We start from the raw sequence: 10,860 nt of genomic DNA on the forward strand, positions 1-10,860 counted from the left end.
ACCCCCAGCCCACAGAGACAACCCCACTTTGGAGACGAAAGTTAAAAATCCCAGAATCCTCCTATTTCCCTCAGAATCCTCCTATTTCCCTGTGTTTTCTGGGAGATGATGGTGGTTTTATTATCCAGAGTGGAAGATCCTGCCGGGAGCTGCTGCCTCCCCCCTGGCAGCCCCGTGTCCCACCGAGCTTTGCCATCATTCTCACAGCGCTGTTGTTCCCAAATCTGCATCCTGAGCTCCTCTCAGGCAGCCTCATTATTCCCAACATTGAGCAAACTCCCCAGGACCCGTGTTCCCTACACGATGCTGTCCCAGATGTTCCCCAGACTGAATCCAATGGGAAATGCCAGGCTGCGCTTTCCATCAGGTGTCCTGATAAATAAATCTCTTTAATTAAAGGCAGCTCTTGATTTCTTTTTCAATCCAATCAAAGACTTTCTTATCTCTTGAGTGGTCAATCTGCCCAGCTTTATCTGCATCTCAGTATTCCTGTGTGTTCTGAGCCAGCAGGGAATGGGATCAGCAGGGAGAAGCCTCTTGCTGGGCGAGCAGCAGGACCCGTAATTCCAATTAGGAGGAACTTTAGAGACGGTTTAAGCCCCAGCTGGGCTCTCCCTGTGCCTGCAATCACCACCCATTAGCAAGGAAGATGATTTAGGAGCAAGTCTTGGAATATTTTCTCCATTGAAGCAAAAAAAGGATTTGGATTTGTCTCGTTCCTCATGTTCTGTGAGGAGAAGCGAGGCTGAGGACATTGACCCCCTGACATTATTGACCATTGACCACTGACCATTGACATTATTGACCCCTTGGAAGGGACATTATTAATTCCTGGAAGGGACATTATTCACCCTTTGGAAGGGACACTATAAACCCCTAGAAGGGACATTTTTGACCCCTGAAAGGGACATTATTGACCCTTTGGAAGGGATGTTCACCCCTTGGAGGGAGATTTTTTAACCCTTTGGAAGGGACATTATTGACCCTTGGAAAGGGACATTTTTAACCCCTGGAAGGGACATTGTCACCCCCTTGGAGGGGACACTTTTAAACCTTGGCGGGGACATTATTAATTCCTGGAAGGGACATTTTTAACCTTTGGATGAGGTGTTTTTAACCCTTGGATGGGACATTGTTGACCTCTTAGAAGGGACATTATTAACCCTTGGAAGGGACATTTTGACCCCTTGGAACAGACATTATTAACCCTTAGAAGGGTCTCTCCAAGGCTGAAAGAATGAGGGGAAGGTGCAAAAGAACATCAGTGATGATTCCCAAGGGAATGGGAAGAACAGCCCGGAAGGAATGTTGGTAGCATCCAGAGGAACCAAGACATGAAGGGAACAACCCCCATTGCCACCAGGAGTTCCTCAGCCTGAGGAGAGTTCCTGAGGGGGTCCCTGTGGGTGAATCCCAATCCATGTCCTGGTGCTGAATTTGGGCTGGGGCAACCCCTGGGATCAGTCCAGGCTGGGATGAGCAGATAGAACAGTCCTGGGAAAGGATTTGGGTGCTGTGGGTGAGAGCTGGAAATGCCCCATCCCAGAACCCTCCATGCCCTGGGCTGAGCCCCAGCGTGGGCAGCAGGAAAGGGATTGGGATTGTGCCCCTCTGCCCTGCTCTGGTGAGATCCCACCTGGAATCCTGGCTCCAGCCCTGGATCCAGCACGGGAAGGACCTGGAGCTGCTGAGAGAGTCCAGAGGAGGCACCAGGATGAGCAGAGGGATGGAGCAGCTCTGCTGGGAGGAAAGGCTGGGAGAGCTGGGAATGTCCAGCCTGGAGAGGAGAAGCTCTGGGGTGAGCTCAGTGTAGCCTTGCAGGAAAGACGGAGAGGGAGGATTTCCAAGGGCTGGAGGGCCCGGACCCAGGGAATGGCTTCCCAGTGCCAGAGGGCAGGGCTGGGTGGGAGATTGGGAATTGGGAATTGCTGGCTGGGAGGGTGGGCAGGGGCTGGGCTGGAATTGCCAGAGCAGCTGGGGCTGCCCCTGGATCCCTGGCAGTGCCCAAGGCCAGGCTGGACATTGGGGCTGGGAGCAGCCTGGGACAGTGGGAGGTGTCCCTGCCATGGAGGGGGTGGAACTTTGAAGTCCCTTCAATCCCAAGCCATCCCATGATTCTGTGATGTTTAAGGTGATGGTGTAGCTGTCACATCCCAAATCCAGCCCAAATCCTTCCATGATTCTGTTGAAATCCATCCCATTCCATGATCCTTTTTGACTTGGGGGAGGAAAAACCTCTCCATGACCTCCCATCTCATTGACATGACAGGAGATCAAAGCCTGCCTTGCCCTAAACATCTCTGATCTCGTGGAATCTGTGATTAGGATCCAATCTCCCGGCTCCAGGAAATTGCTTGCAGGTGCCAGGAAGGAATTCCCCTCCAGCCACAGCTGCCTGAGCTCCTCCTGCCTGTATGTGCCTGGGAAAAGCTGAAGCAGCAGGAATTTCCCTCCGGATGGGGTGGCTGTGCAGGCTGTCCTCCATGCTGCTCCTCCGGGATCCCTGCCAGGTGTTTCTGTTCCCATTTTCCGGGTGCTTTGGCAGATTTGCAGGGCAGGCAGGAATTCCTGGCCGGGTGGAACTAATCGGGATTGTCTGGGCCGGCCTGGCACAGGGCAGCTCCTCAATCCCTGCCCAGGCATCCATGGCCTCTTGGTCTCCCGTGGCACAGAACAGCTTCTCCTTCAGCAAAGAATGAAAGATTTCCGTGTCCTTCCTGCCAGGAGAGCGGCTATCGGGATTTCTGAGGGAGTTTAATGGGCTGTGACATTCTCGTTATGATCCAGGTGATCGGAGAGTTTAATCTGCACTTCAGTGTGGGAATTTCTCCTCGGAGCAGAAGTTGATTTTTCATGTGAGTAACCAGGCAGGAACTTTATTTGTGGTGGATAAAGGCAGGAATATTGTCAAGGAACGTGTGGTGCATTCCCAATGGGAATCAGGCTTTTATAAACCTCTGACACCAGGCCCTGCCTAGAAAGGACTTTTCCAGGTGGATTTTTTAACAGGACAAGAGGAAACAGCCTCAAGCTGTGCCAGGAGAGGTCCAGGCTGGACACCAGAAGGAATTTCTTCATGGAAAGGTTGTTAAACCTTCGAACAGGCTTTTTTCCTGACAGGAATTTTCCCCACTGACAGAATTTTTTCCGCACTGACAGAATTTTTTCCCCACTGACGGAATTTTTTCCCCATTGATGGGATTTTTCCCCACTGATGGCTCAGACCTGGGGACCCAACGGGGTCACCCTGTGCCCAGAGAGACCCAAATCCCCTACGGGCTCCATGAAGGATCTCTCCAGCTTGTTTGTGTGCATGTAGCTGCTTCTCCATCATTCCATGCCTGAGTTTCCTAGGAAATCTGTCTCTTAGGAACTTCATCCAGGTTTTCCTCACCACTTCTGATCAGATTGAAGAGGATAAGGTGGAAAAGCTCATATCCGACCTCCTCTTGTGGATCTTCTTGGGAGAAGAAGTGAAGTGAAGGATCCTCGTGCCAGAAGGTGAAATCATGGCACGGGAATTCATGGAATGGTTCAGCTTGGAAGGGATCACAGTGGATGATCTGATCCAAGCTCCCTGCTCCGGCAGGGCCATCACAGAGCACATGGCACAGGATATTCCGTGCTTTCTCCCAACGGGTCTCTTCCGGTGATGCCTTAGGACGACTCTGAATTCTGCCAGAAAATATTTTCCTTTTAGGACAAGTTCTTTCCAGGCTGTTCCAGCCTCTCCACAGCACAGGAAGGACCTGGAGCTGTTGGAGAGAGCCCAGAGGAGGCACCAAGATTATCCAAGGGATGGAGCAGCTCTGCTGGGAGGAAAGGCTGGGAGAGCTGGGATTGTTCACCTGGAGAAGGAAAGCCTCCAGGGAGAGCTCAGAGCCCCTTGCAGGGCCTAAAGGGGCTCCAGGAGAGCTGGAGAGGGACTGGGGACAAGGCCTGGAGGGCCAGGAGGCAGGGAATGGCTTCCCAGTGCCAGAGGGCAGGGCTGGATGGGAGATTGGGAATTGGGAATTGCTGGCTGGGAGGGTGGGCAGGGGCTGGGCTGGAATTGCCAGAGCAGCTGGGGCTGCCCCTGGATCCCTGGCAGTGCCCAAGGCCAGGCTGGACATTGGGGCTGGGAGCAGCCTGGCACAGTGGGAGGTGTCCCTGCCATGGCAGGGGTGGGATGGGATGGTTTGGAAGTTTCCTTCCATCCCAAACAATTCTGGGATGTTTGCAGGGTACTTTAGGAGCCACAGTGAAACCCAAGGGTTCCTCCGGTTCTCCCACACTCCTGGTGGCTCATCCCGTGCTGCTGGAAGCCGGAAAACCCCCCCATCCCAGAGCTGGAGTTACATTTAAATATTTGGCCTTTTTTTGTTCAACTTCCCTCACAGAGTTGTTTTCCAAAATAATTTATAGGGAAGTGTTAGAATGCAAATAATATCCTTTTTCTTTTCCATAGACTCATTCAACATTTCCATTTCCATTTCCCTCCGAGTTGATTTATGGGAATTCTCAGCAGCCTTATCCATAATTCATAAACAATCCCTATTTTTTTAGATCCCTTAAGCTGCTTTGATTCCCTCTTCCATATCCTTGATTCTTTCCTCCTTTTCCCTGGAAAAAGTGGTGCTGTTGCTATGGGAACTTCTCCTTCCCACCAGTTTTTGGATTTTCTTTTTTTCCCTCCTTTTGCCTTTCAGAAGGAACTTTTGCTCCATGACTGGATCCTTTCCCTTCTCCCTCCCAGCTCAGCTGCTTCAATTGGGAAAAGCTTTTCCCAGGATCTTAGCAATGCAGGAGGTTTAAATTCTTTAATTCCTATTTTTTTTTTTTGGGGGGGGGGGGTTGGTTTGGTTTTTTTGTTTGTTTTTTGTGGTTTTTTCATTTGTTTTTTTAATTATTTTTATTTTTATTAATTTAAATTTCTTTTTTTCACTCTTAAAACTTTTTAAAAATTAATTTTTTGGTTCAGAGTGAGCTCTTGGGTTTTTTTTGGTTTTTATTTTAATTTGGTGAAGGTCACAAAGTCTTTGGAAAAGAAGAAGTTCAGGAAGAGGTGACAAAGCAACAGGAGAATTCCTGAGAGTGGGAAGAGAGCGTGGAAGGGATGAGGTAAAAGCACCTTTGGAGCTTCCAGGAGCCGCTCAGGTGGCACCACCATCCCTCCAAGGTGCCACCACCACCTCTCCAAGGCCCCAGAAGAGCCTCCTTGGCAGATCCCGTGTCCAGGAGGGCTTTGCACACCTTTTCCCAGGATTTGGGGTGGAGTTACAACATCCTGGGATTCTAGACCGGAGTCCAGGAGGTCACAGGAATTTCTCACCCTTTTGAAAGTGTCCCTCACCTGTGATGTCACTGCCATTGATCCCAAACCTGCAGTTAATTGCCAGTTAATTAATCATTAATCCACTTCAGCCCTCATTCGGTTTGTGATCCAAGCAGGTTTTTCCCTGAAATTCCCTCACACGGGGTCAGAGTAAAGGATGGGACGGGATGGGATGGGACGGGACGGTACGGGACGGGATGGGATGGGATGGGATGGGATGGGGTGGGATGGAATCAATGGGATGGAATTGATGGGATGGGGTGGGATGGGACGGGACAGGATGGGGATGGGATGGGATTGGATCAATGGGGTGGGATGGGATGGGATGGAATCAATGGGATGGGATGGGATGGGATGGGATGGGATCCGATCCCCTCTGCTGCACCCTCAGCCTTTTGGAGATGTTGGTCCCAAATCCACCAGCTCATCCCAAAATTCCAGCTGGGATGGACAAACAAGGAGGAGATTCCCAACCTGCCCAGTTTTCCAAGTGCCCGAGGAAAATGATCGAGTGGGATGAAGGAGCATGTTCCAGGATGGAATTGGACATCCAGCAGAAGGGACACGTTCCTACTTCCAGGGAAATCCAGCTGAGCCAAGTTATTCCCTGGTGCGATTTGTTTTGGTGGTGGCCACAGGTGTTTTCCCCACTGATGTCCAGCAGCTCCTCATGCTTGGAACCAGGAATTTCAGGCTCTTTGTGCATCTCCACCATTCCCAAGATCCATGAAATCAAAGGATGAATCTCTTGGCACTTCTCCAAATCCAAGATTTCCTGCTCAAGGAATCGAAGATTTCTCAGGTGAGATGGACCTGGAGAACAGAATTAAAACCACTGGAACAGAGCCAGAGTCACCTGGATTGCTTTAATTAATTAATTAGTTAATTATTGCTGCAATTAGGCTTGGAATGGCAAATTAAAATTAAAAAGCCAAGCCCAAATAAAATAAAACCAGGAAGAATCCAAATGAATATTTCCAGTATGAAATGGATTGGGAAGTTTCCATGAACCTCTGGTGGGGAAAAGCAGGCAATGAAATATTTTAATTTCTTCTTATCTGTGTTATTAAATATTAAAATAAAACACAGCATAAAATACCCACCCTCCCTCCTGCCGGGAATCCTGAGATATTCCAAGCCACATTCCCAGCCTGGAATGAGCCTGGAAAACCCCTCAGTGTGAAACACATCCCACAAAAGGGCCTTTCCTTTTGCAGCCCAAAAAGAACAGGACCAGGGTGACTTTATAAATAAGTAAATAAATCAATCATCCATATCCAGGAGGAAAGGAAAATTCCCAATTCCCAAAGAGCCAGGCAGCAGGAAGGGCTTCATTTATTTGGGGCTGGAGGAGGAATCAGCTCCAAGGTTTCATTCCTCACCTCCAGCATTCCCAGAACTGGCCTTTACAAATATTTGTGTAGCACTAATTTGAGATTGTGAATTAATACTTAATTTAATTAGTGCTGCAGTCTCTGAGGAGCTGGCTGACACGTGTTGGATGAGCACAACCTTGGCTTTTCCACCTTGGATTTTGGGAGGTTTTTCCACTTCCTAAAGCGGAATCCAGCGGGGAGAATGTCACCTTTGTTGGAATTTCTGTTATTATTATTATTATTAGTGTTATTACAGTTATTATTACTATTATTATTGCTGTTATTATTATTCCCACATGGATTTTTCCAGCCTCGGTGCAATGCCAGCTGCAGGTGCTGGTTGGATCAAATATTCCTGACCTGAGGAATTCCCAGCCTCAACTCTGTGGAACCAGGAGAGGTTTGGAGCAGGAATCTTGTGGCTGTTGTGGGATTTCCCTGTCTCCAGTTGAATTAATGAAGTGGAATCCGGGATCCTGGAGATTTAATCCAGGTCTGACGGCATTCCCCAAACTCCTTTGTGTGTCCTTAGGGGATTTTCAATTTTTTGGGAACTTCAAATGAATAAAATGAATCCAGAGAAAATCATGGAGCTGGGAATGTTCACCTGGAGAAGGGAAGGATCCAGGGAGAGCTCCGAGCCCCTTGCAGGGTCTCAAGGGGCTCCAGGAGAGCTGGAGAGGGACTGGGGACAAGGCCTGGAGGGCCAGGAGCCAGGGAATGGCTTCCCAGTGCCAGAGGGCAGGGCTGGATGGGAGATTGGGAATTGGGAATTGCTGGCTGGGAGGGTGGGCAGGGGCTGGGCTGGAATTGCCAGAGCAGCTGGGGCTGCCCCTGGATCCCTGGCAGTGCCCAAGGCCAGGCTGGACATTGGGGCTGGGAGCAGCCTGGCACAGTGGGAGGTGGCCCTGCCCTGTCTTTTCCAACCTTAATGATTCCATGATTTTAAAACAGAATGATTCCATTGGGAAAGAGTGTGGGAAAGGTGTATTGGGAAGTGTTTGCCACAGGTCAGTTATTAGAATTATTAGAACCCTAGATGTAGTTATTAGAATATTATTCTAACTATTATTCTAGTTATTAGAGTTCTGGATAATGATTATTAACTTTAATATCAGTGTTATTAATATTTATTCATTAATTAAATGGTAGTTTATTATAATTAAATTAATTCTTATTGATATTAACAGTATGCAATGACCCTGCAATCTGGAATTTGTTGGCTCTAATGGACTCTCATGGCTGGGGAATCTGAACTCCTTGAGAGCTCTCTCTGTTTTCTTGAAAAAACCCAAAATCCAGCAAAATTTCCACAACAACCCGATTCCAGGCAGTGATGCTGATCCCGTGTCCCAGCCAGGGTTTGACATTCCAGGATTATCCTTGGGAACTGGTGACAGATTCCCTGCTTGTGAAGAGCTCTGAGGGGTTTTAGAGGATGGGTCCAGGCTGGAAAAGTAGGAATTCCTTCATGGACACAGGTGCTGCTCCTGTGATGTATCCATGCTCCCAATAAGCCCTGGATTTGGGAATATTCCCTGCTGAGGCACTCGGTGCTCCCCACAACGTTCTCCTCATTAAAAGGTGGGACCCCAAGCAGTGACCCCCAAACTGTTCCCATTTGGATCCTCCCTGTGTGGAGGAGACCCCAAGAATCCCTGGAATTGCAGGAAGGCCACGATTCCCTGCTCCCTTTCCATCAGCACTGGAATAGGCACTTCTCCCAGTGCCCAGGAGAGCTGGAGAGGGAATTTCAGCGGATAGAAACAGGGAATTCATCCCTCCCTCCTCCCAGAGCAGCAGGGGGAGTGTCCAGAGCTTCCCATCCTTCCTCCTGCAAATCCATGGAGCAACCGCCAATAAATGGATCAGGCAGCTCCAGGTTCATACTTCCAAAGGTTTTACTGGATTGTGTGCTTGAGGTATCATAGCATTTCCCTCGCCTGCTGCTAATTCCCGATGGAAAATCCCTGAAAGGGAAAGATTTTCCAGGCAACTTTCAGCGGGACTCAGCAAAACGTTTTAATGACGGATTCCTGCTTTTATTTCTGCTGAGGAGGCTGGGGCTGGAGACAGGCACATGGATCAGCAGGAATTGCAGGGCTCATAAATAAACCAGGACGAAATGAGATTCTTATTAAAAAAATGGATTTCTTTTCCTTTTTTTTTTTTTTTCACTTGCTTGAGATTTAATTTTTAAATCCAAAGGAAAGGGATGAAAGCATCCGTTAATTCAGCCCATGATGACTTCAGCAGAGAGAATGAAAAGGAAGACAAAATGTGCTTTTTCCTCCATGTATTTGTGGAATTCCTCAAGTTTTTCACAATTCCTAAGGCCAGGATGGTGTGGTCAGAATTCCTGGCTTTTCCTTATCACTCCATATTCAACTTGGGACAAATAAATAGAAAACAATGGATAATTCCTGCTATTTCCTGGTGCTGCCTGAAGCAACATGAATTTCTCCCCTCCACAGCATCCCATATATTGTCCCATAAATAAAGAACAGGGTATTCCCTCCAAATGACACCATTCCCAATATTTCTGCCTTCCTGTGGAATTCAAATCCCTCCCTCAGCATAAAAACACCCAAGGAATGATTTTGTCACAGGCCAGGACAAGCTCTGAGTTCAAAGCTTCTCAGAAAAGCAAATGAAGAGATCCAAGGAAAAGAATTTAAGGGATAATCAGGAGAGGAATAAAATAAGTTGGAAAGGCCAGGTTAAAGGCTGGGCTTGTTCCTGGGAGAACGGAATTCCCACCTAGCTCCAACTTCCTGTCAGGAATTGTAGGGAGCAAGATCAAATTCCTTTCTCTGTCACTGCAGTGGGTGGGGAACAGGAAAAAACATTTCAGATTTGGATTTTCCAAGATTTTTGGACTCTCAATGCCAGGATATTTGTGTAAGAAAATTGGAGGAATAGATTGCGGCCTTCCAGGACCTGAAGGATCTGCGGGAAAGATGGAAAGAGACAACTTCCAAGGGCAAGAAGGCTAAAACCCAGGCTATAAAGATATAACTGGTTTGGGAGAGGGAAAGCAGGAGTCAAGGGATCTGGATGTCTCAGCCCCATGGAAACATTAAATTAAATCCATTAAAACATCTATTAAATCCAGGCATTCCAATTCTCCATGAACACAAACTCCTGGCTGAGGGTTTATTAAGGACCAGTTAAAATATCTGCGGATTATTTTCCTCCCTTTCTTACCTGTCCAAGGCACAGCCATTTCCAGGGAATGAGCAGCAATCCCACATTCCGTGAGCACTCTGACTTCCAGTATTTATTATTTCCCAGGGTGTATTTTCCCACCTCAAACATTTACATGGACATTTAGCACGGTTACTTATTCCAGAGAAAAAACTGCTGGATTTATCCAAATGTTATTATGTGCAGTAAAAAAACCCCTCATTTTCCCAGCCGAAGCTGTGGTTTTATCCCAGAAAATTGGGCTTTTTATTTATTTCATTTTCCTTCTCAGCAGCTCCCAGGAATGCAAAATGACAAAACAATTCCCAGTACAATAGAGGTGTTCTTGGGCTGCTGGAGTAACTCCCGGCAGTGGGAAGTTCATGGAAGTCTCTGCTCTGGAGGTGGTTTCAGGAATGGCAGAACATCAAAAATGAGTCGGAATTTTGCCCCCAATGTTGCCTGAAATCGCCTGGAAGTATCTGTGGATTTTCCCCCGAACGAGCCCGGAAATGCAAATTAAAATTCAATAATTTGTTCATTACCTTCCCGAATGCAAATAACGTTCTCTAAACGCTTGGAAATAAATGTCATTGATCCTTGGGAGGCCGAGCAGCTCCGCAGCTGCCAGCACTCTCCCTCAGCTCACGGATCAATTGTGTTCCCTCTGCTGCCTTATTTCCACATGCCAAATTCCACATGTTCCAGGTGAAATTCACCTGAGGGGGAAACTTGACGTGCAGAGATATCGAACGGCTTCAGGTTCCACTGTGCAGAAGGTCCAGAATGACATCGTGTTATCCACACCCGCAGGACTGGACGCCCCTGCACGTCCCTGCCAGCCTGGAGAGGGGTCTGTGCTCAGCGGTGGGACGGTGACGCTCTGCAGGCCGAGCGGAGGGACCTTTGCAGATCCTGCTGCCCACCCTCACCGCAGCCAAAGTCGCTGGCAAAGGAGCCTGGATTCACTGCTCCAGAGTTAGG

The sequence above is a fragment of the Coloeus monedula genome (genome assembly GCF_965178545.1).
Source record: "Coloeus monedula genome assembly, chromosome: 6".
Classification (NCBI taxonomy): Eukaryota; Metazoa; Chordata; class Aves; order Passeriformes; family Corvidae; genus Coloeus; species Coloeus monedula.